At 41.4% G+C, this 24,309-nt stretch overlaps 1 pseudogene; it reads left to right on the forward strand.

The window, feature by feature from the left end:
- The first annotated feature begins 19,798 nt into the window (after window positions 1-19,798).
- Window positions 19,799-21,436, forward strand: LOC126752989 (serine protease inhibitor 42Dd-like; annotated as a pseudogene).
- The last annotated feature ends 2,873 nt before the right edge of the window (window positions 21,437-24,309 follow it).

The raw sequence follows: 24,309 nt of genomic DNA on the forward strand, positions 1-24,309 counted from the left end.
TATGTACCATATACATATAAATATGTCTGCAGGGAAGGCCTCACGCACATTTCAAAATGCCAACTAATAAGCCTTAAATGATCAAACCGCAAATTATGAATACATTTGATTACAAAAAATGGGTTATAACGGTAAGTTTTTCATATTTTTAGTTTTCTGACTTTGTGACAGCTTGCAAAGAAATACTTATATAAATATCATTGCTCATGTCGTTGCTTGCATTCAAATATTGCAGCATTTTTTCTATATTTCGAGCAGAAAATAAACGCTTATCTTGTCATATCATAAATGTACATATACCACAGAGCTATGTACATATGTATATACCCCATACATACGTATGTATGTGCGTGTGCCTGTTTGCATTTGAAGTCCACTAATGTCCAGCACGCCAGCTTGCCCGCCGCAGCGATATGCACAAAACGCTATCCTTAGAGACGAGACACCGACGTTGTTGTTGTATATGTTATTTCATGGAAGCTTGTTCATGTCCACCAAAACAGGTGTTGGACGCCTCAGGAGCTATGGCCAAGCATAACAGCACGGCAGCAGGGAATCGCTTTGCGTATTTTACTTTTTGTGGAAAACTGTTAAAAAATTATTTTAAAAAATATCCGCTATGTTTTAAATATTCACAACTAAATATTCACAATGTACGCGCACAACTTTGAACGGATAACAAACTGTCAAAACTGTTCGCCATTTTATGTGTTGGCTGGACTTTGCAGGTGCGTCGCTCCTAGTCCAGCGGGAAATCGGAACTTGTCACGAGTCACGAGTGGTTTTTCTGTGTGTTTTGTGGATTTCTCTGCCTGTACATAATCTAAACTTTTTCCGCGGTTTTTTTTGTGCGAAATTGTTGCAAATTTTTGACAGTATCGCCAAAGCACGCATTTTGTGTGAGGTTATGTGTAAGCATAAACAGTTTTATAGTTGATTTTAACACTTTTATTTTTATCACTTTCATTAAACGTTTAGCTAATTTTTCTAACAAGATTGTCTAGTAACAAATTTACGTCACTGTTGACAGTCATAACTTCGAAGTTGTATATAACTTCGTCTTGGAACCAGTATTAACGGCAACAGCAATGTCAGACTCGAAATCCTACGCAGAATAACTCTCGCCAAAAGGCTCTACTTCGGACTAAGTAGGCAATTGAGAAGTAAAGTCCTCTCTCGGCGAACAAAAACCAAACTCTATAAGTCACTCATTATTCCCGTCCTTCTATATGGTGCAGAGGCATGGACGATGGCACAATCTAATGAGATGACGTTACGAGTTTTCGAGAGAAAGGTTATGGTCCTTTGCGCATTTTTAACGGCGAGTATCCCATTCCATGGAACGATGAGCTGTATGAGAAATATGACAACGATTGACATAGTTCAGCGAATCAAAAAACAGCGGCTACGCTGGCTAGGTCTTGTCATCCGAATGAACGAAAACACTCTCTGAAAGTATTAGACCGACAGTACCGACCGGGGATAGCAGATGAAAAAGAAGACCTTCACGCCGCTGGACCGACCAGATGGAGAAGAACCTGTCTTCACTTGGAAACTCGATCCGGCGCCAAGCAGTGAAAAGAAAGAACTACTGGCGCGCTGTTGAAAACTCGGCTATAGCCACCTAAGCGGTGTCTAGGCCTGTAAAGAAGAAGAAGTACGAGTATCGCAAAAAAGAATTTCGTTTCTAAAACTTAAACAAAAATGTGTTGAATCAAAAGTTAAGATATGTTGAGAGTCTATACTATCTCTTCAAAGATAAGGCAATAATTCTCCAACACAACTTTCTCTAAGCTTTCTGTAAAGATGCTCGTCAAGCATGGAGATTCGGATGTGAATAAGGACCAATAACTATATGTTTAGTTGATTGCTCTGCTCTTTAATTGATAGTTTTGTTATCGCCTCTAATTGCAAACTGAATTATGTTTATTGACTGTCTAAAGCTTTAGCGAGAATTGCCAAACTTATGCCCCTAATTGGCTTAAAATTATCTCCCCCTCACTCTATTATGCGCCAAACAGTTTCCTATACCCCAGAGTAGAGTAGGGTAGAGTTGTAGCGCAAAACCTCCGAGTTCCTAAAATGATCATTATCTTTATTATAACAGCAAAGCTACTTCGTCACTAAATATGATCATTACGAAATGTCAACAAAGAAATCGGCAACATCCGGTGTCGCTTAGAACGAAGACAACCTAATAAAACTCAACTGTTCTTCACAATTGCTTGAAGAAATTGCGCTTACTCATCTCACCCACTTTTCCAAAGAACCAAAAGTGCTCTCACACAAATGAATACATACCATGTATGCATGTGTGTGAGTATTTGCGGTATGTTTGCATGTGTGCGCAAGCAGAAAAATGGCGGCAAAAATGGCTCCCATGTCTTTCATTAAAACTTTCGCCAAATTATCGGGTAACATATGGACGCTGTCACACACACCCAACGAAGCAAACCCAAAAACCAATCCTTTGCGGCTTAGAAGCATCCGACAACCGGCAGATGACGTTGGTGTTGGGGGTGATGGCGTTCATAAGGCAGCGGAGCTGTCTAACGACGACATTGTCGTTCACTTCATCATCGTTCATGCCTGTCAGTCTGCTGCAGTGTATAAATGAACAGCGAGACCACGAGACTGCGATTGCATGAGGCGGGGGAGTGGCGAAGTGCTGGATTCTAAATGAAGATGAAAATGTCGTCGCGCTGTTTGGGTGGCGTTCGGCCAAACTGCTGCCAATATGGGGGTCGAGATGAAGTGGCTGCAGCAGTCATCTGCGTCTACAAGCGTAGATATCTTCGCTCACCTTAATTATGTGATTTCCTTTGAGAGCGGAAATGAAAAATTTCCCCTTTTTACAATGCGAATGCTGTGTGGGTGGGTAGCTGGCATAGGGTGAAGAATGGATAGTGGGTAAGAAGGGTGGCTGTGTGGCGTGTTGAAATATTGCGGCAGCCTTCGATGCTGTAAGTATGTATGCCAGTGCTTTGTTGGGTTTTTGTTTGATACCTTGCTCGTTCTCAGGGGAAATGCGGTTTTTTACGCAGAACTGAGTTTGCGCGATTTCAATGGTCGGAAATGCGTTAAGGGGTGTTTGTGGAGCAGCGGAATGAAGCATGGACAGATAATAGCATTTACTTACAAGACAGTGAAACGCATTAGAACTGTGAGAAAAAATCTGCAAGAAAAAATTATTGCAAATACCTTAATCGGATTGATTTATGATCGGAACTCTGTCATCTATCGCTTTAGAACTTCAAACATTTTTTTTCACTAAATAACCCAATTTTTTTCTTTATAAAGAGTAATTCAATGCATTGTCGATCCTGAAAACACTGAGCGAAATACTTTTCTCAATAATATCCCCACTGTGCAGAGTTTGTATTGCCTTCTCCATATTTTGTTGTACAAGCATGTAAATACATATGTACATGCATAATAAGTAGGTATGTATGTATATGCATATAACGCGCCAGCATCCGCCAATACATCGAATTGGTGTTGACACCAATTGTACTCTTTCAAGCACTTCCGGGGTCCCACTACACCGTTCACAAGCCATACAAATTTATGTGGATCCTTACGCGATTGACAATGTGGCACATCCCAGGTCGGCCATTCCACGACTAACTCCGAGCATAACTAACATACACTCACGGTGAAAAAGAAGCGTCGCCTTCCGCGCGCCAGAGTCTGTGTTTGTGGCGCGTTCACTCCTAACGACTAAGCGCCCTCACTACCGTTAGCAAATTTCAGCGACACAGCCAATATTTTTCCACTTCTCTTGCAGCTTTCTCTGGAACTGTCCTTGCTGTTGCCGATTCCGCGTCCTTACTACATTTCCTTGCTTCTCAGTTTTTTGCTTTCGTTTTTGGTTTTGTTTCTCGCAGTTGTCGTCGTCACTGCGGTGTGCTTGTGAAAATTTGCCACTTCAACAGCTCTTTTGTGGCGCATGGCGCACACCAACAACGGCCACATCAGCGCCGCGCAGCAACATCAAGCATTGCCAGCAATGTGCTGCAGCATCAAGCATTCAACATCGGTGGCACGTACAATTTGCGTTAATGTGTTGGCGGCACTGCTGAATGGCAAATGGCAACGACGTTGACGATGGCCGCTGCGAGGGCAGTGCTGGTGGTGGGGGGCCGCCGTGTTGGCAGTCCGCCATGTCAATGCGGCATTCGAGAGTTGTGGAAATCTCTATATATGCGCTACATATGTATGTATGTATTTGTGTATGTATGTATGTACACCTGTAGACTTGGACAAAGCGGAGCGTTGCACGGGCAGCAGAGATGTCTGGGTTGGGACAGTATGCTTTGGCGCTCGAGTATGATATGAAAATTGTGAAAAAGGATATAAACGGCTGCTGACGCGCATAGAATATCAAATACGCGCCACTACATAGCCTCTGCTTCTATCTAATATATGGAAAGCAGCCGCCTGGGGTTGGCGACACCCTTATGTAGACTTTATGCTTGCGTTCAAAAGTACATAAACTGACAAATGGTAGAAAAAGTGGTAGAATGGCTGGGGAGAAGTACACTGTGTTAACGCAAGAGATAGTGGAAAACATAAAGAATTCTGCTCGAAACATAAAAAAGTCGCGTAGTGGACGACGAACGGAATATCGATTTTTATGCACCAATCGTGGCATTTGCTTAAAGTTTCACGGGATCGAAGTTGGTGCAAAATTTAAGGTAAAAAGTAAATAGGCACGCATAAGTAACTGAAGAATTCGATATTTATATATCCCATTAAATTTTCACCTTCCCGTTAATATTTAAAGCAAATATAATTATAGAATTCGGCTGTGTGTTGAATTAATCGTACTATAGTTCCACACATTCGTATAAATTGGGTAGTCGAAAAAGTCTTTTCGTATTTCTAATCAAACTTCAACTTATTTTTATTTATACTGATAAATAAACAAACAAATATTTACCATTGTGGTCGATCAATTGTTGTCATTTTTCCGCTTGAGACATTTTTCCATCAGTGTAAAATTTTTCTGGTTTCTCGGCGAAAAACTGCGACAAGTAATTTTCACAGGCTTCTCTTGAAGCCAACTTTACGTCATTAAGGGAGTTCTGCTTTTACAGAAACAAATGGTAGTCCGATCTTCCCAGCCAAGCTCTTCCAGTTTTTTGCCGAGTCATCAAAGATGTGTGTGGTCTAGCGTTGTCTTGGGGCCCTATTCTGTATCTCGATTCGTAAATGTAGTCTATTCGAAATTCGGATCTACTTTATAATTATGCGAAAGTTGAACCACCCTATGCCAGAATAAATACGTACAATTTTCGTGTTTACTTTCTACAACTCAAAAGCTAACGAATATTTTATTCGAAAATTGGCTTGAAAATCCGAAAATCGAGTTACAAAATATAAAAAATCTAAATTCGAGCAAATTTTTTTTCGAATCGAGTTACAGAATAGGCCCCCTGATGGAAGACGAAGCCCTTTCCTTTGATCAGTTCTGGCCGTTTTTTCGATTGCTAGCTTCAATCTCATTAGTTGTTGATAGTAAAATGTAGAATCAATCGTTCGACCAGGCTGAAACAGCTCATAGTGGATGATTCTTTTCCAATCTCACCAAACGCTCAGCATAACCTTTCTACGCGTCAATCCTGGCCTTGCGACTACTTGTTGTTTGTTTCACCACGTTTGAGCCAAGATCTTTTTCGCACATTATTGTCGTATTTGACCCACTTTTCGTCTCCTGTTACCATTCGCTTCAGAAATGGTTCGATTTCATTTCGTTTCAGCAAAGAATCGCAGATTTTAATTCGGCCCAATACATTTTTCACAGACAATTCATGTGGTACCACATCACATGGAGCTTTTTTTGTAGCCAGCCTTTTTTAAATGGTTCAAAACCGTTTGATGATGAATGTTAAGTTCCTTAGCGATGTCATGGCTGCTTATGTGACGGTCCTGGTCAATCTTTTCCATAATTTCATCGACTTTTTCAACGATAGGTCGACCAGAGGGAGGTGCATCTTTCCAGAACAGAAACAAGCGATCCATTGTTGTACTACACGAACTGATACAACTTGTACATAGCTTGGCAGTCTACCCTTTTTATACAAAAATTTAAAAATATGGTGAATTTCTTCATTATTTTCACTCATTTTTGAACAATTGTAACTTTTTTTCAACTTCCCAGAATTTAAGTTTTTTTTTGGCATGACCCAATGGAATTGGTAGCACTGGAGATATACGACTGCAACGACAAAATACGAAAATACTTTTTAGACTACCCAATATATATGTACACACATACATACATATGATATGTGTTTTATATGATTATTATTAACAAAATACAATTTCTCGGTTCATCAATCTCACTTTTTCATATTATTTGTTTCAATGTTTCCAACATATGTGTGTGTGAAGGGTTTGTATTTACATATGTGATATTGGAAGACATTTTTCGTTCAGTTAATGGGTCTATTTGTGTTAAATATTCGTGTGACATTTGATATGGTGCATTTGACAGACTAAATAATTGGTAACTACAGTTATATTTTTGACATGTGTTAATAAAATAGTTTGTTTGTTTTTCGTGACATGTCAACCACGATTGTCAAGTTTGGCTCATGTTTTTATCATCTCACGCGATTCCACTGAAATTTACTTTTATTGAGTACAAAATTAAAATATTCCATAAATGAGCCAAAATATATTGTATATGTGTCTTTAGCTTATCTACTTTTGACATAATATTAAAATTTGATTGCTTCTCGTCTCTAGCTGGTAGAGAGGTAGATGGGGTGGATGCCTGGCGAGGCAGCTAGGTCTTTGGGGGCCGTTATATTTATTTATTTAAAGGCCCGCGTTATTTGGCGATCGTTTAATCGGCCACTTTGAAGAGGCTTTTATAGCACTTCTTGCTCATATGTATGTTTGTTTGTATGAGGCTGCTTGATCCTAGCTCAATGCCGCAAGCGCTGTGTGCGGGGGTGTGCTTGTTCAAAGGCCGTGGCGGTTTTAGTGTCTGAGTGTAGTCGTCATAAAAATCTCACTCCATTCCCTGGCGTTTTATATTCTATGTGGCCAGCATTTATTGTAATACAACAAAGGCGATAATACGAGCCTTGCCACACGCGTGCGACACACTAACACGCTTGCAAATGGTTGCCGGCGCTGCGGGTTGCAAATCGTTAACATCAAATTGTAATCCAAAATTAAATTCAAATTTCTCTAAAGTGTATGTATACATACATATACAGTCACACATGCACCGCTTGCTTGTATGCGCTGTACTTCAGCTCTTATCAAATGAATGTTGGCCGCCAGAGATGCTTATGTAGGCAATGAAGTTCAAATTCCCGATGTTTTTAACGATACTAAAAAGCCGTTTAACATAATAAAAGGTTGTAGGCCAAGTTATTGCCGCCTAGCCAATATATAGTATGCTGCAGCAATGCAATGAGTGCGATAGCTAATAATCGTGTGGCAAGTGACTTTGTGGTGGCCAGCGGCTGTGTTGTTAACGACACAGTCAGCGTCAACACCGTAATTCCAGTTGAATTGTGTGACTGACAGTTGCTCGCTAAGCCGCTTGTTGTTTTTGTAGTGTTAATGAGAAGAATATATGAAGAAATTCATATATTCATATGACTTTTACCACACGCTCGACAGACCGTTGAGGATCCCCACCTCCCGCGGATACACAAAGTTTCCAAACGTGAAAATTTAATGACTCTGTTAAAATTAAGGCCATTCGACATGGGTTTTGGAAGGCAGATATGTGGTGGCGTCATTTATTGGTAGTAAAAAGTCGCTTTGAATTATTCAAAAGTTTATTTTTTACGACAAATACATTCAATATAAAAGCAACTTTTTAATATTTTGGAATTTTGGGTTAAATATCATCGACATAGCGTAAAATTAGGTTTTAGTTATCATCATTGCATAAATGCTACGAGAGCGTCATCAAAATTGTTAGTAAAGGAAACAACGAGCCAATAATATTATATAAAATACAGTTCTGTAAATAGTTCTCATTGGGAATCAAGAAAAAACCAGAAATAGCCAGATAAGTCGAATGAACTGTCTGTTCTTTTTTCTGCAAAAAAATATATTTTTGGTGAGAGAGTTTGCGGCATCTGATTTGCTCACAATATCAATCAAAGCGTGTTTGATGAATCCATTTAAAAGTTTGAGAGCCTCGGGTATAAATCGTTCTATCTTTTAAGTTGAATCACACTGAACACACGGTGCTAGGTTTTACTAAAATCGGTTCAGTTGTTTAGAAGTTAACCCCGGAGAAAACTAGAAACGTAAGTTTAGCTTGAACAGGGTATATTAAGTTTCCTACGAAGTTTGTAACACCCAAAACAGAAACGTCGGAGACACTGTTTCCCCAATCGACGGAGCAGACGTTCATTTGCCCGACCATGAAGAAGTTCGAATAGCAATTACCCGTCTGAAGAACAACAAGGCGGCGGGGGCCGATGGATTGCCGGTCGAGCTCTTCAAATACTGCGGCGAAGAACACATAAGGAGCATGCATTAGCTTCTTTGTAGAATATGGTCAGACGAAAACATGCTCAACGATTCGAATTTAAGTGTGCTCGGTCCAATTCACAAAAAACGAGACCCCGAAAGGGAGCTGCCTATATGTCGCGATGTCTAAATTTGGTATCCCTGCAAAACACAAAAAGCTCATTTAGTATCGGGAAGGACCTCTCAGAGCCGTATGATAGCAAACGAGGTTTCAGACAAGGCGACTCCTTATCGTGCGACTTCTTCAATCTTCCACAGAAGAAAATAACTTGAGCTGCAGAATGATTATGATATTGATATCATTGACTCAACACCCGAGCTGTTAAATCTGCTATCTTTAGACTGAAGAAGCAAATGGGTCTGGTAGTAAACGAGGGTAAGACGAAATATTTCCTGTCATCAAAAAAACAGTCGTCGCACTAGTGGCTTGGCTCCCACGCCACGGTTGACAGTCATAATCTCAAAGTTGTAGATAATTTTGTATATCTTGCACCAGTATTAACAGCAACAACAATGTCAGCCTTGAAATCCGACGTAGAATAACTCTTGCCTACAGGTGCTACTTCAGACTGAGTAGGTAATTGAGAAGTAAAGTCCTCATGTCCAGCATGTACGATGACAACATCTGATGAGACCACGATACAAGTTTTCGAGAGAAAGGTTCTGCGGAAGATGTATGGTCGTTTGCGTATTGGCAACAGGGAATATCGTATTCGATGGAACGATGAGCTGTACGAGATATACGAGATCAGACTGAGAAATGCTTAAATCGAGTATTGATTTTTCCAAAAATTTAAACTTTAATTTTCGCATTTTGCCAGAACTCGTTTTTCGCGATGTCGAATTTTTCCCAAAATATCGATGAACATTTTTCCCACAATTATTTTCACACTTTCAACACGATCCCAAAGGAATTGAAATTATATCTGCATACGATGCTTCATATGAAGGATAACTGTTTTACCGCCTCCCATATACCCAAATCTCATCACTGCTTAAATTTTCGTGAGAAAAGTTTCGTGCACTTGTTCCCCCGCATACGCCCGCAGCAAGTGCACAAAGGTGGCAAAGACCAACTACCGAGCACAGGTCATAAATTTTTTCGGAAACATTTCAATTTGTGGCAGTGCGACCGCATTAATTTTATGCCCATACGAGTGTGTCAATGGCCATTAATTCTCGCCCTCAATTGATTGAATTGAAATGTTCCGCTCTGAATCAAAGCCCAAGCCGGTGTGTCAATGCCAGTGACAAGCAATGTGAGGAGAGAACGACCCACCCCAGCAAACAAAGTGCTCATGTATTGATTTGTCATTAATGTCGTCATACAACACCCTACACACATGATTAGTATGCTTGTGTGAATGTGCAGTGGCAAATTCAAAAATAAATATGTGCCCAAGCATTTGATGCGAATCCCGGTGTGGCAATATCAATAATTGCGCAAACAAGTGTAATATGCCGATGAGGGGGAGGAGGAGGCAATTGATATATTGCGAAAAATTTGCAATACCGTTAACTAATAAATTACAAAGACAATGATATTCTAATAAGTGAACTAAAGCTTGCTTTAACTTACAGATTCCGTCTGCTCTGCAACCCTTTTCAAGTTGAATCCTTTCGGAACTGTCAAAAAGTCGACATTCCGCGTCATAATTGATTGTCATAATTTTTAAGAGATTAATTTACATTCTCTTGCCAATGCATCACAGGAAGACAACTGGTGGCAGACGAAAATAGTTCTTTAATTATCATAATCCCTCCCCGCAGTCCAATCGGCCACGACTACACTTGTTTGTGCCCTCTCGTGCATACTTCGAGTACGACCAAGTTTTTTGGCAGTTCAAGTAAAAATTAAAGATAATTACGTTTTAATCATCTTTATTGCGCTTTTTACAACTTTTAAACAAATTGCGGTTACTACGCATAGCTCCTGTCCCTGTCCCGTCTGACTGGCTGTCATATGCCGCAAATTTCCTGGCATCTCATCATGGCAATCATCCCTCAATTAGGGGATGGAACTCAGCATTGAAAAGTAACGAAAAGTTTCACCACTTAACCGCAAATTAGAATGCTTGTATGAGAGTTGAACGAGTATGGCACACTGAGCGTGCTTAACCTAACTTTTTATGAATTGCCAATAATGGATATAAAAATAAGCATTTTCTTCTTAATACAAACGAACCTGAAGTACACTTTTTGTGACAATGTGGTAAATAAGGTGACTGAAATTGCGATAAGTTTAAAATATCATACTTATTTTTTTTTTTTTAATTTATAACGAACTTTAATGAACCAAATATATACCATTTTGGTCCACCACTTTTTGCCATTTTTTCGCTAGAGACATTATTCCATCAGTGCACAAATTTTCTGGTTTCTCGGCGAATAACTGCGACAAGTAATTTTCACAGGCTTCTCTTGAAGCCAACTATAATTCATTAAGTTAGTTCTACGTTGAGTGAAATAAATGGTAGTCCGATGGTGAAAGGTCGGGGCTATATGGTGGATGCATCAAAATTCCCAGCGAAGCTCTCTCAGTTTTTGTCGAGTCATTAAAGAGGCGTGTGGTCTAGCGTTGTCCTGATGGAAGACGAAGCCCTTTCTGTTGTTCACTTCTGGCCGTTTTTTTAGATTGCTTGCTCAAATTTCATCAGTTCTTGGCAGTAAAATGTAGAATTAATCGTTCGACCAGGCTGGAGCAGCTGATAGTGGATGATTCCTTTCCAATTCCACCAAACACTCAGCATAACCTTTCTACGCGTCAATCCTGGCTTTGCAACCATTTGTTGAGCTCCATCTCCCTTGGACCATGATCTTTTCCGCACACTATTATCGGATTTGATCCACTTTTCATCTCCTGCTACCATTCGTGTCAGAAATGGTTCGATTTCATTTATTTTCAGCAAAGAATCGCAGATTTTAATTCGGTGCATTACATTTTTCACAGACAATTCATGTGGTACCCACACATCTAGCTTCTTTTTGTAACCAGTCTTTTTTAAATGGTTCCAAACCGTTTGATGATGAATGTTAGGTTCCTTAGCGATGTTATGGCTCCCTATGTGACGGTCCTGGTCAATCATCGACTTTTTCACCGATAGGTCGACCAGAGCAAGGCGCATCTTTCACATTGGAATTTCCAGAACAGAAGCAAGCAAACCATTGTTGTGCTACACGAATTGATACATCTTGGTGTTTAAAATCTCACCTTTCCAACACTATATGGTATGACACAATGTGATTTGTAGCACTGGAGATATATGACTGATACACGACCGACATCTCTTGACGAAATACGAAAATACTTTTTCGACTACCAAATAAGTATGTATTTTTGAAGAAGTTCATTTTTGTTTTCAGAACTCCGTTATTGATTTGGGATTCTTTGAATAATTTTTGGTTGGAGAATTAAATGAATTTTTATGGCGAGAATTGTCATCAATTTCGCTTCAAATGGCACTGCATCCCTGCGTAAATCAATTGGTATTCGCCAAAGCTTTGGGAAAGCCGGAGATGCCATACTTTTTGTTTGCCGACCAGCACACGACTTGTTCACGCTGTGTTGCACAGATCTAATGAAGATTTACTTTTAACGATTTTACACAAATTCCAGTCCAAATATGCCTTACTCACACACACACATATGTTCCCGTTTGGACATTTGTTTTGTGTGTGCGTGTGAGTGGCGCAGATGTTGCCGCAATTCATTTTGTATTTCTAACGGCAACGCTTGCCATTGACCATTCCGTAAAATATGGCGGCGGTCAACGTATGTCGTACTGAGTGTTCGCGTTTGTGTGAGTGTGTGCCTGGTGTGTTTTCGTACATATTCGCAATAAAAGCATCGAAATGCAAAAACAATAATCGCTGAGCTACAAATCCTACAAGCAATTATAAATGTTGTAGCAAACACAATTTTTGTACACACGCACACAGACACACACACATAAGCGACACATACACTTTCGCATTTATGGCCATTTTGCCAGAGTTGTCTGCTGCACGTACACGGTATAAGTTGGAGAGAGTGAAAGCAAATCGCTTGCAATTGCCGCATGTCGCATGCCACTCTGATGTGTATTCTAGCTACTCCAACGACAACAACAACAGCACCGCCGCATGCAACAATATTGCAGCAACACTTTATACGAGTTGCCATTATTCTTTTGCATTGCTGTTTTTGTTGTTGTTGTTGCCGCTGCCATGTTGTGCTATTGCCAGATTTATGTGCACTGTATGCGGATATAAATTCTAAATACGCGATCACAAACCCATTTCCTATGCGGCAAACTCGGACCAACACTTTTTCAATCGCCGCATCCGCCTCCGCCCGCATCACACACACCCCCACATGCCTGTGTATTTATGCACATTTTGTGTCCGACTGCTGCATGCTTGTAGTTTGGCTTTTATTGTCACTGTTGTGTCATGGCGCTGCCACTGATTGCGAGCACAGAGGGTTCTCTGCCGAGCTTTTTTCAATTAGCATGCTCGCATTGATAGTTTGCCATGAAGTGATTCTTCTAAATTGCTTCATTGCGCAATTATTGCAATTAGGATTGCACACCCGCAGCACTTCTCTTTGATTGTGGGAGGGAGAGGCCGGTGGGTTGCTGCAAATCGACAAAGAGTGCCCGTAATCGCCGCTTGGTGGTGGCGGCCGCTGCTGTGGTCAGTTCAAGTGTTTACAATTCGCCCCTATAAATCAGTCGGTTGTCTTTTAATCCGTTTTAATTGCTTTTGGTTCTCGCTGGCAACCATAAACGTGCAAATGTTTATTATAGAACATGCGTAACGCTGTTATTGCTGTTGACTGATGCTGACGATGTCGCTGCGGCAGGCTATTAAACGTGTCCATTTCAAGCACTTGTCCATTATGAAGGATCTTAGAGGCAGGAGTCTCCCGGAACCGACGAATGCGTCCGTAATAAAGCCCTTGGGATTTTGGGTTTATCCGTCTTTTCGTGGTGAATTTATTCAATTAAACTTATTTTCCAATAGTTCATATTTTCTACAGAATAGTATCTAACCTCCTCAGAAAACTTCGTGTTCCGAAAAATTCAAAATTTGATTCGTAGATAATTTGAACTTAGTTACATGGGGTCATTGAATCCCAATATATTAAAAAAAAAACATGTTTGCTCCATTCGGCTTTTGTTGCAAAGAGTTAGCACTGGACACATTGTGTTCTTGTGCGGCTTCTGTAACTGTTTTTTTGTTGTTGCTGCGATGTGGCGACATTTTGTCATTTTTAATTGCTGCAGAAGTAGCATTTGTATTTAACGATTGTCGCTATTGCCCTCAGCTGGCGCAAATGGCAGGGACTCTGGTGGGAGGGCTCAACTGCGACTCACACGCCCACAAGTACTCGATAGCCACTGCGACACATATTTTATCCATTTATTGCCGCAACGCGTAACATACGGAAACGGAAGTGCTTAACACACATACACATACATGAGTACGCACATTCCAACTCTGTCGCACGAGCGTGTGGTCAACACGCATTTAAATTCAATTTGTTGCTGCCACTGGGCTCCCATGTGTGCCATGGCGATTCGTTGTCCACACGCTCACCCACACATATGCTCCTCCATCCATTCGTCCATCTGAGCTGCTGTTTCGATGGCCATTGCTGCTTGCTGACTACCAGTATGGCTTGCTGCTGCTGCATTCTTTGTTGTTAGCGGAAGACAAATGTGCCGGAGAAGAGCAGCGGCGAGTGTTGTCTCGGCTATATTGTTTCCCAGGAATGTTTGCACTGCACGCTCGCAAGCGATACATGAAGAATTGCAGTGCCGCCTAATCCTTGCGATGCGTGTTAGGTTGCTGCTGTCTTTTATTGCCTTCCAGTAGAGTTCACTTTACTCCTTTTAGCGCGAGCATGCCCAGCTGTGCTAGCAAATTGTCCATTAAAATATGTATGGAGTACAATTTGGGGTGCGGGCAAGCAAGTTTTGGATTTAAAATTCCTCCCATTTAAGGATTTTTACTTAAAATGAAAATATTCTGAAGTAAATGGAGATTTTTGAACAATAAAGGTGAAAGGAAACTTATGAAGGTTTGTTTTCATTTTGATGGATATACGAGAGATTTCAAAATATTCGGTTTTACAATTATTAACTGAAATTGAAGGTCTAATAAAAATTAAATTAAAAGTTAGTATGTCGGTTTAATTTTTATATGGAAGCGCTCATATACATTTGATCTTATTAAAGCCTTTGAATTACCAATTAAAGCAGCTGTACACACAAATCTGAAGGACGGCGCTCTCCCACACCTTGTCCACTAAACAATCGAAACTATGCGCTTCCTCATTTTTATGTTGCTTTCCTGCAATACAGCCCACAGCCGTCGGGCATAGCCGCCGCCGCCTCCGACTGTCACCACGGCGCATTGTCGTCGACATGTTGAAATCTCACCAATTTAGCGCCTGTCAGAGAGTGCCCGGCGATCTCCGCAAGCGCACAGCATTGCCTGCCGGTCAGCCGTCCACCGCCGCGCGCCCTTTATGTTCGTATTATATTCATTTCATTTAAACGAGATTGTGTGGCATTAAAGCGCATTGTTGTAAGCATGCCTTCGGCTCACGGGCTAACGTGTTGCATAAGCCACATATTTATGACATTTTGATTTGCGTGAAATTTGCTTTATGCACGCAGGCGCGTCGTCACATAAACGCCCAGCAATTCAACAGTCTGCTCGCTGATTTCATATCGTTAGCTCAACGTGCAACAAACACCTCGCTCTGCGTTGTGGAAACTACACAAATACGAGTATTAAATGAATGCGGCTACACTTCACTCGCATTTCTGCACCTTGTTTGATTCAAAAGAAAATCATTTTTAACTTTTTGCACCTTTTCCCGGTACGGAGGCCACCTCAGCGAGGCGATGGCTGCTGAAACTGTATCACTGCGTGTCGGTGGCGCACATGCGTGCGGCACATGCTGCCATGGACTGCCCTTCTGACATCCTGCTGCTGCATTGGAGGTGTTTGTGGCGCGCGTGCGCATGCAGATCGCTGGTATCAACGCCACCCTCCCGATCTTCGGAGCCGGCTGCCTGCGACTGCAGCGTGTTTGCCTTGCCAATTAAATGAATATATGCGTGCATGCGGCGTTAAGTGTGCAACAGACGCCAAGCGAAACATGCAAAAAAAAAAGAAAATACACAGGAGAACGTAGCAGAAAAAAACCAAACTAAAGCGACATATTTTTGACATTTTTATGAGCGCTGCGCACATATATCAATTTGCACCCGAGTGTTGTTGTTAGTGTTGCTGCTGTAGCTGGCGTGCATTAAATGAAATTCCACATAAACGGGCGCCCACGATGCCATTTCATAAATGTCCATTGAAGTAGACACAGCGGCACGGAGGCGCGCTGGCGTTGATGGCCAGAGGCGCCTGCGCTGCCGTGTGGCTGACGCTTCTCTGCGCGCTAAGTGCCGTTGCCGAAGCCGGCTTTCCTGTTGCTGATGCGCGCTGTCCATTCATTTTCGCGGATCTGCACCCTTCCTTACACCAGCTCGGGCCTGGCAACGCGACACATTTCGTGCGAATATTATTTATTTGCTGTAGCAGTGCCAGCAACCAAGCAAGAATCGAAAAGTCGAAGAGTCTGAGAGTTAGGTATTTATCACACTTTCGCATTCACATTTTTAGGCCGCTTTGACGCGTGCGCTACAGAAGGTCTTCAGTGGTAACACACCTTCCGCAATGGAACAGAAATTGTTTGCTTTCATTTGTCTCACACTTGAATATAATTGTTACAATTACTTTGTATAGAATTATTAAAATAGCAAATAATTATCTACAACCATCGACCGGGTTCAATAAGTCGCTCGCTTTTTTCCCAGCAATTTTAATCGTATGTTAATTTGAAAAACAAACCGATTTATAAAACAGCGATTGCGACAGGCGATCGCATTAACTGAATTATTATAGCAAATACGGGCGATAATTTGCGGTGGAGCTCGGTGATTAATGCGGCAATCAACAGTCAATAGCAATAGTTCAAAGCGCTTAAAACTAGCCATAAGAATTAACAACTAATTTTCTATAATAACTAAATTGCACGTACATATGTACGCATGTTCAGGTGTGTGCACAGGCGTCGTTGTTGTTGTTGTTGTTGTTGTAAATATCAACGAGTTGTTGAATTGAAGTGATGACTTGCAAATCAGCATTTCACAGCTTTCAAGTGACGATAATTGCAACAAATTACAGTTTGCCCGCGCGCATACCGCGTTTACCGCTCGCAACGCAACGCATTAACATAAACATAACTATTTATTTGCATATGCACATTTGAGCGCGATTAGCGCAAGCCGTCGCTAATTGCCAGCTAACTGTTTGATTTAATGGCTAACGGCTGGTGTAGCTCACCGCGCGGCGTTTTATGCCGCTGCAAACTGCGCCTGCTGTTGTTGTTGTTCTGGTTGCTTTTCGATTTCACTTCTGCGCTTTTGCGCTTTTATTTGAGTAAACTTTGACTTATGAACGCTGCACCGATTGCGCCGATTTTTCAGCACGCTGCACGAATGCGGCGCTGTGGCGCTCGGCGCATGCGCATAAACTACACACACCAAGCTGTAGGTGGTGTTGCGTGTGCTGCATGATGCGTTTGCTGCGTGTGCATTGTCATCTCCCGTTGTTCGGCGTCTCATAAATTTCTGTTTTTATGCATCGATCGGGAAGACGGCAGTCTGCTCGCTTTATTTGTTTGTACAGCAAGTTTCGACTGAATTATGGAATAATGCAAAGATTTATTTGCAGAAATTTAAAGTGTCAAAATAAAGCTGCGAAACATGGTCAATACAAATTGCATGTGGTAGAGGAAAGCAATCAATAAAAATGTTATAATTGAAGAGCGACTTTAGCGCAGTTAGAAAACGAAGGTGTCGTGAATGCCACTGATATATATTAATGGCCTATCATCTTCTTTGGACCTCTCACTATGAAGCAAAGTATTAAATATATTCCCGGTGTCCAACTAAAGAACATCTATAGGTAACTACAATTATTAAAAACTGAATAGATTAAAGTTATTTCAATTACACCCCAAAAAGTCTTATATATTTGCCATGTTGCCAATTTTCCACACACTGTGCTGTCTGCTTATTATCACACATACATCAAAACTCGAATTGTTGCCTTACAGTTGACCTACTGCCAAAAAAATAGAGGCCATAATTGCTCGCATGTAGTGAAGAAGTTATCGGAATATAGGGAAAAGAAGTGAAACGGAACAGCATTAAATTAATAAGAATGTTTAGGTTTCCCAAAACCTTTGCTGGAAGCATTATTCGACAAAAAAATCATCTCATAGTTTCCGATGGCTATATGAGCGGCATCTTCAAGCATCAGCGATCGCTTTCATCATCCTCACCATCATCAACATCAATGTCGGTGTCTTTATCGGCAGCGGCATCAACAGCACTGGTAGCCACAACATCGTTTGACCGACTGCCGTTCTGTCGATTAGCTGTCCATCCATCCGTTCGCGCAGCCGCAAACGCAATCATTTCTTGCGTAGATCATCAAACTCGCACGCCACGCAGTCTGCCGAAACGCGATCGACAGCAATTGCTGCACCTTCATTTCAGGAAGAGATAGCTGGGAGAGGGATAGAACGCATTCTGGTTCTTCTGATTTTTGATGGTCCACACATTTCGTCGGTGCAATTATTTATGTACGAAAACCCAGACATAATTACAGGGCGGCACACAGTTTTCGGAGTTAACACTTTCGTAGTTGGGGAAAATGCCGCTGGCGTATTTTATTAATGCAACAAGCGGCCGACAAGTCGACTAATATAACAGATGAATACTGCAACACCTCGTAGCGCTTAGCATATCTGTGGCTAAGAGTTCTCACTGGATGCTCTGCTTTCTTTCGATGATGGATTTTTGCTGCTGTTCCTTTAAATATTTTATGATTAACGTGTCGTTGAATTTGGTGTGTTGCACGCATTGCTTTGAAATTTGATAAGCGCGTCGAGTTGGTTTACGCGCTATAGAGCCTAAGTCGTTAGAGGCTTTTTGACGGTGTGGTTGAAGTTAAGGCATAAGCATTCAATGAGCATCGTGAACTCTGAAATGCTTGTCTAACGCCAGTTCTTTTAAAAAAGGCCATAAAAATGCAAAGTGAAGGAGCCTTATCCCTGGACTTGGATTCCGAAGTTCAAGGCCCGTTTTGTTGGGTAACTCTCCGCAGTTTCCTCCCCCCGTGGATCCGCACCTGACCATAACGACAGCATTTATTAAGAATTAAGAATAAGCACTGATTACAATTGAGCACAGCAATCTCAGAGTTCTCTTAATCGAAGTGTTCGCGTACCGTACAATGAGAGCTTGCCTTACAAATCAAGCCTTATCAGTGCCTTCGAGTGAAGCCGCGCTATATATACATATACTTGTATATCTACAGGGTATGAATAACGCAGTCATCATTTGCAGGCGGTAATAATCGCTGCCTTGTACTACAATAACAAAATGCAATCAAAACGAATTGATCGCGAGAAATATTATAGACAAGAGAAACCGATTTTAGTACCCTGTTTATGGCACGCCGAATGCAGCAACAATCATCGCCTCAACACGTATTTATTTCAGAGCTTATACATACCGTTGTTGTTGTTGTTGGGGCCATCGAGATGTTTTTGTTTGAAGCGATCATTGCTGCGATTGTCGTCTATATGTATGCACATATGTACATATTCACGGTGGTTGTTGTTACTTGTCACTTCTCTCAGATGTTCACTAATTGTTGTTGCTTAACGCGGATATTTTAACAACTTTATTATGAACAACCAATTAAACCGCATCGAGTCGATTTGCAGTTAAAGGTGAAAATTACACACAAGAGTGGTGGCAGAGCCAGGTGAAGGCTGGGAAGGGAAACAGAAACAGAAACCAAAAAGTAAAATTTGTTGTTTGCCTCCGGCAACATTTTGCCATCTTCATTCACCATTCACCAAACGATGGAGCCATTAATGTCTTGGCACATGTCACCAGCGAATTTATGCACCGAATGAAATAGAGTTTGCAATTCCAATGGAACGGTTGACTGGTGTCCATACAAGTGTTGCCTCATACCCATTTTTAAAATAATGAAGACTCTGGCAGAAATTGTTTTCAAAAAAGTTGAAAAATTCAAGACTTGTGGAAGCCCATAGTGAGATCAGCGTCAAATTTCGATTGAAAGTCGGTTCTACTAATTCAAAGTGCGGGCTGTTTTGGGCGCAAAAAGGTTGCTGAACAGTGTAAGGCGATAAGCAAGAAGCTGGGAATTTCCGCGAAATTTAAATTTTCTGACTTCTGTGCGCTTAGTGCTCGTTGTTATCCGCAAGTGAGCTGACGTACTTGCTGCCGCAATAATGACTAAAATAGGTGAGATGAAAGTAATTAAATTTAGCAAGTAATTAATGTGTTTTTAAATGCCTCAATTAGCTGTATTGTTGCTTGGTTTGTTACACCTGCAACTCACGAGTAGTTTGGATCGTCAAAGTCGTGTTGACTTCGCCTTGAATTTCTTCAAAACAATCTCAACATATCAGCCAAATGAGAACATCATCGTATCTCCCATCTCGGTGCAAACCTGCTTAGCGATGACCTATGTAGGCTCTGAAAATCAAACGGCAGCTGAAATGCGACGCGTGCTCTCTCTGGAGCGATTTGGCAGCAAAGTGGACGCAGCCGTCGAGTTTGGTGACTTCATACAAAACGCAGTCTTAGCTCCCCAAAGTAAACTAGAAATGGCAAATCGCGTTTATATTGATCAGCGACTAAATATTGTACCCGATTACTATGAGTTAATTAGCAAATACTTTCGGTCTACAGCGGTATTGGTAGATTTCGCAAGGAATGTGCAAGCGGCGCAAAAGATCAATGAGTGGATAGAGTCCGCAACGCATGGAAAGATAAAAGTTTTATTGATCCATCCGTTTTGACCGCAGACACGGCTATAGTACTGACGAATGCAATATACTTCAAGGCGGAGTGGCTTTACCCATTCGATCCGTCGTACACAGTTCCACGAGATTTTAATTTGAACTCGGCGCAGAAAGTAAAAGTGCCGATGATGTATCGGACAGACGTGAACATAAAATATGCTGAAGTGCCTGGGCTCGATCTGGTTGCCGCGGAGCTGCCATATAAAGGTACAGCGCTCCGCATGTTGATACTGCTACCAAATCAGTTAGATGGTGGAGTTGTCAGATTGGAGCAGACATTTAGTGGGAACGCATTGCAGCAAGTGCAGCGTTTGTTGAGAGAAACCACTCTGGATGTCGTGCTGCCAAAGTTTAAAATTGAATTCGATTTAAGTTTAGTTGAGCCTTTGAAGACGGTGAGTAATTCTATTTTGAATAGTGACTTATAAAATACTAATACTAATAATATTATTAATACTAATCGTATTATTCAGATGGGCATGAATTTGTTGTTTTCTAATGCTGACCTCCCAAATATGGTAACTGGTGCCAGGGGCCCGCTTTATGTCTCAGAGGTTAAGCATAAGGCATTTATTTCTGTGGACGAGAAAGGTTCAGAGGCCTCAGGGGCCGCATGTAAGTACAAAATAGCTTTCAAGTGAAACATTACTGAGTCCTCCTCTTTATTCTCGCAGACTCGCAAATACTAGAGAAGTCAGGGCGCTTCTTCCAGCCGCACTTGAATATCGATCGGCCATTCGTATTCATCATTTTGGACGATGATGCGATCTACTTTACTGGGCATGTGCTGAAATTCTAAGACGAATGATTTATTGGCTTCCAATCACCGATGTGGCGCCAACTGGAGACTAGTGATTGCTGCGGGCAAATTTCAAATTTATAGTTAGAACCAAACGCATTAGCGGCATAAATGTGGAAGAAAGGAATCATGAAAATAAAGAGTGTAGAAAATGAGAACTCAACAAATGATTGACTTTGACTTCTACTTGATTACTCACCAATCAGTTGAAACTGCTAACAAATTAACGTTAATCATTAATTATTGACTGACGGTGTTGAAGAATCGCCGTTGAACTACACGGTTGTAACGACCTACGTGCATGCGGTGGGTGCGAATCAACTTGTTGCCGGCCCTGTAAGAACGATAACTCGAAAAATGTTAGATTCTCATTTAACACAAACATTATGATGGTTTCTGAGAATATTTTATTTATTTTTATTGAAATTATAAAATGTGAGTGACCACAGTCCGCAGCTTGTTAAACTCTCTACTCACACTGCGATGGGAGCCAAAGAGAAAGTTGCATGTTCCCGCAGGGCAATGTCTGCTGAAGACTGCACTGTGGGGAGATTTCTAACGCTTTCGTCATCTGACCGGTTGATCGGGTATTGACTGATTTGTCTGATCTTCTCTTCGTCGTCGAACGCTTTTTTATGAAAGTGATTGAAAGTATGTACATATGTGTGCTTATGAGTTTTTGTAAAAAATTCGACAAATGATTAATCTCTCGCTTACTACCTCCCTCTCTTAATTCGGGAATAAATTACCCGAAGAAACAACTTCATTTGTGTGCGGTTAATGAGAATTTCAGTCTGTGACGGTTGATTTAGTTTATGAAAATGGATTTTTATGACGGCGCCAAAGTGTGGCGACGATGTTGTTACTTTTGTTAAGGTTTACTCATAAATTAGGCATAAATAATTCATTTTTTTATTATGAAGGGGTCAAAGTTTTCATGGGTAGTCTATACCAAGGAACGTTGGTTGATGCTTTAAATTTGTGTGATATTTAGATACAAATAAGCCACCATCCATCAGTGCATTCAGCAAAATCTTAAGTTTGTTGCCGTCAAAGCTTTAAGCGCCAATGTGTTGAATGAACTGTCAGAAAAATCATTTATTTCCCACTAAAAATGTAGTCAAAGTAACAATGTTGCCATTTTATGACACCGCCATTGCAGGCACACTTGCCAACATACACTCGTGTGCCACAAAAATGTCGAACAGATGAAACGAGATGTGATTTAGAACAGCGGCAGCTGGCACGCCGCATCGTTTGTCGGTGATCAGTGTCGGCCCGGTGCAATTTTCGCAGAATTATGTGTTTTTAAATATGCAACTTTGACACAAAGACGTCTAAGGCAGTGATGCTTTGTGAAGTCGCCAACATTTCGCAGAAAAATTTAACGCTTTCGTACAGGACCGACACCCATACGCATGCATCACTCACCCACCAGCTACTGCTGTCCATATCTCTGCTTGTTTGCGACTCTATAAAACCTTTTATGTACAAAGGAATTAAGAAAAAATGAGAAACAGAAACTCTTAGTTTGAGATTTGCGAAAAACGCCGCCCGCTTTCGCTCCCCAGCGAAGATCAAAGCAGACGCACCCCAAGTTGGAGTCGTAAAATATCAGAAGAAATACTTTTAAATTAACAGCTGAAATTTTTACTACAGTCCGAACCATAAAAAAGCTCGTTGGTGGCAGACAGGCAGAGGAAACGGGATTTTTTAATTGTTTATGAATATATTAATGTTGCGTGCGGTGATTAGATTAAATCGCGAACGATTATGATTATTAGTTGAAAATGAAATTTTATTTGGGCGCGTTTTTTTATTTGTTTTTAAGAATTTATAATTTTCAGACGCAAAAGCCGTAAAACTGTAGAAATCACAGATTGACCTCATAGTTTTGTTATCGAAGCTGAGCTGTGTATTAAACTAAAGTGTTTAACGCATAACGTGGACCTAAAGGCGTTGCTTGTTTCGAAAGACCTGTGATCTGCTCTGAGAAAAACAACCGATTTTAAAGAAGGTCACATATAATGCTTAACTCTTACACGACGATGTTACTGAAAGAGAGGTATTTCATGAAAGAAAATATCTTTTTTTAACGTATTAAAGTGCCTTCCTATCAGAAAGTGGCTGGCAACATAAAGAAAGCTTCCATATGTATGTAGATATATTGTATGTATGTATGTTGGAACATTTTAACCTAATAAGACTTACAAATAAAACCGCATGAAAAGCATATGCCAAAATTGTTGCATAATTCAGCGAAAAGGGGCGTTCAATGACTGCCACGGCAGCCAAACCCGCTTAGACCGTGCGTCGCGCCCCTTTTTACAGCCCAGCAATCGCATGCGAACGTGGCTGAATGTGTGGCTGCGGCTGCTTGAAAGCCAAGCCGAAGACACACGCAACCGCTGATCATCAGCATCCGAGCATCATCATCAACATCATCATCCTTGCGATCCGCATGCCATTTAGGAATAACACAACGCCGCAACATCGTATGTCATGCCGCGTGTTTTGAGCGCTAGCCGACATCCTTATGTAGGACTTGCTTTGACAAGCGGCCGGTTTGGAAAGAGCGTCTTCTGTGCAAATCCGCCTTGCCAACCTGACGACTTCTTCGATCCGTCTTGATATTATGATTTTTTAATAGCCAGCAATTTTCTCACCTCGCAAAGTGTGAATATTATGGTGTAATTGCATCAACGCATCAACTCCTACCAATTTTGGCCAACGGCGACGGCGGCGGCGACCAGCGCTGTGTGTGTAGCTGAAGCTGTGGCTGCAGCAGTGTCCGATGGCGTTGTTAATCGCGTTTGTCGGCAAGCCTGACTGTTGCTGGCGACCTCGCTGCAGTGTGCAGAAAAAGGCGTTGAGGCTGCGTGGTGAATGATGTATCCTCGAGCGATGAATGAGGAAGCGCGTATGAGCAGTTTCACTCCTCTGCTGCCGCTGTGTTGCCGTTTTGCTTTCGATGTGAACTTTTGAGTTTATTTTGCTCGAATAATGCTGGGCGTAAGGCGCAACACCTACTGGCTCTGGC

This window comes from Bactrocera neohumeralis, chromosome 3 (genome assembly GCF_024586455.1).
Source record: "Bactrocera neohumeralis isolate Rockhampton chromosome 3, APGP_CSIRO_Bneo_wtdbg2-racon-allhic-juicebox.fasta_v2, whole genome shotgun sequence".
In the NCBI taxonomy this organism is placed as follows: Eukaryota; Metazoa; Arthropoda; class Insecta; order Diptera; family Tephritidae; genus Bactrocera; species Bactrocera neohumeralis.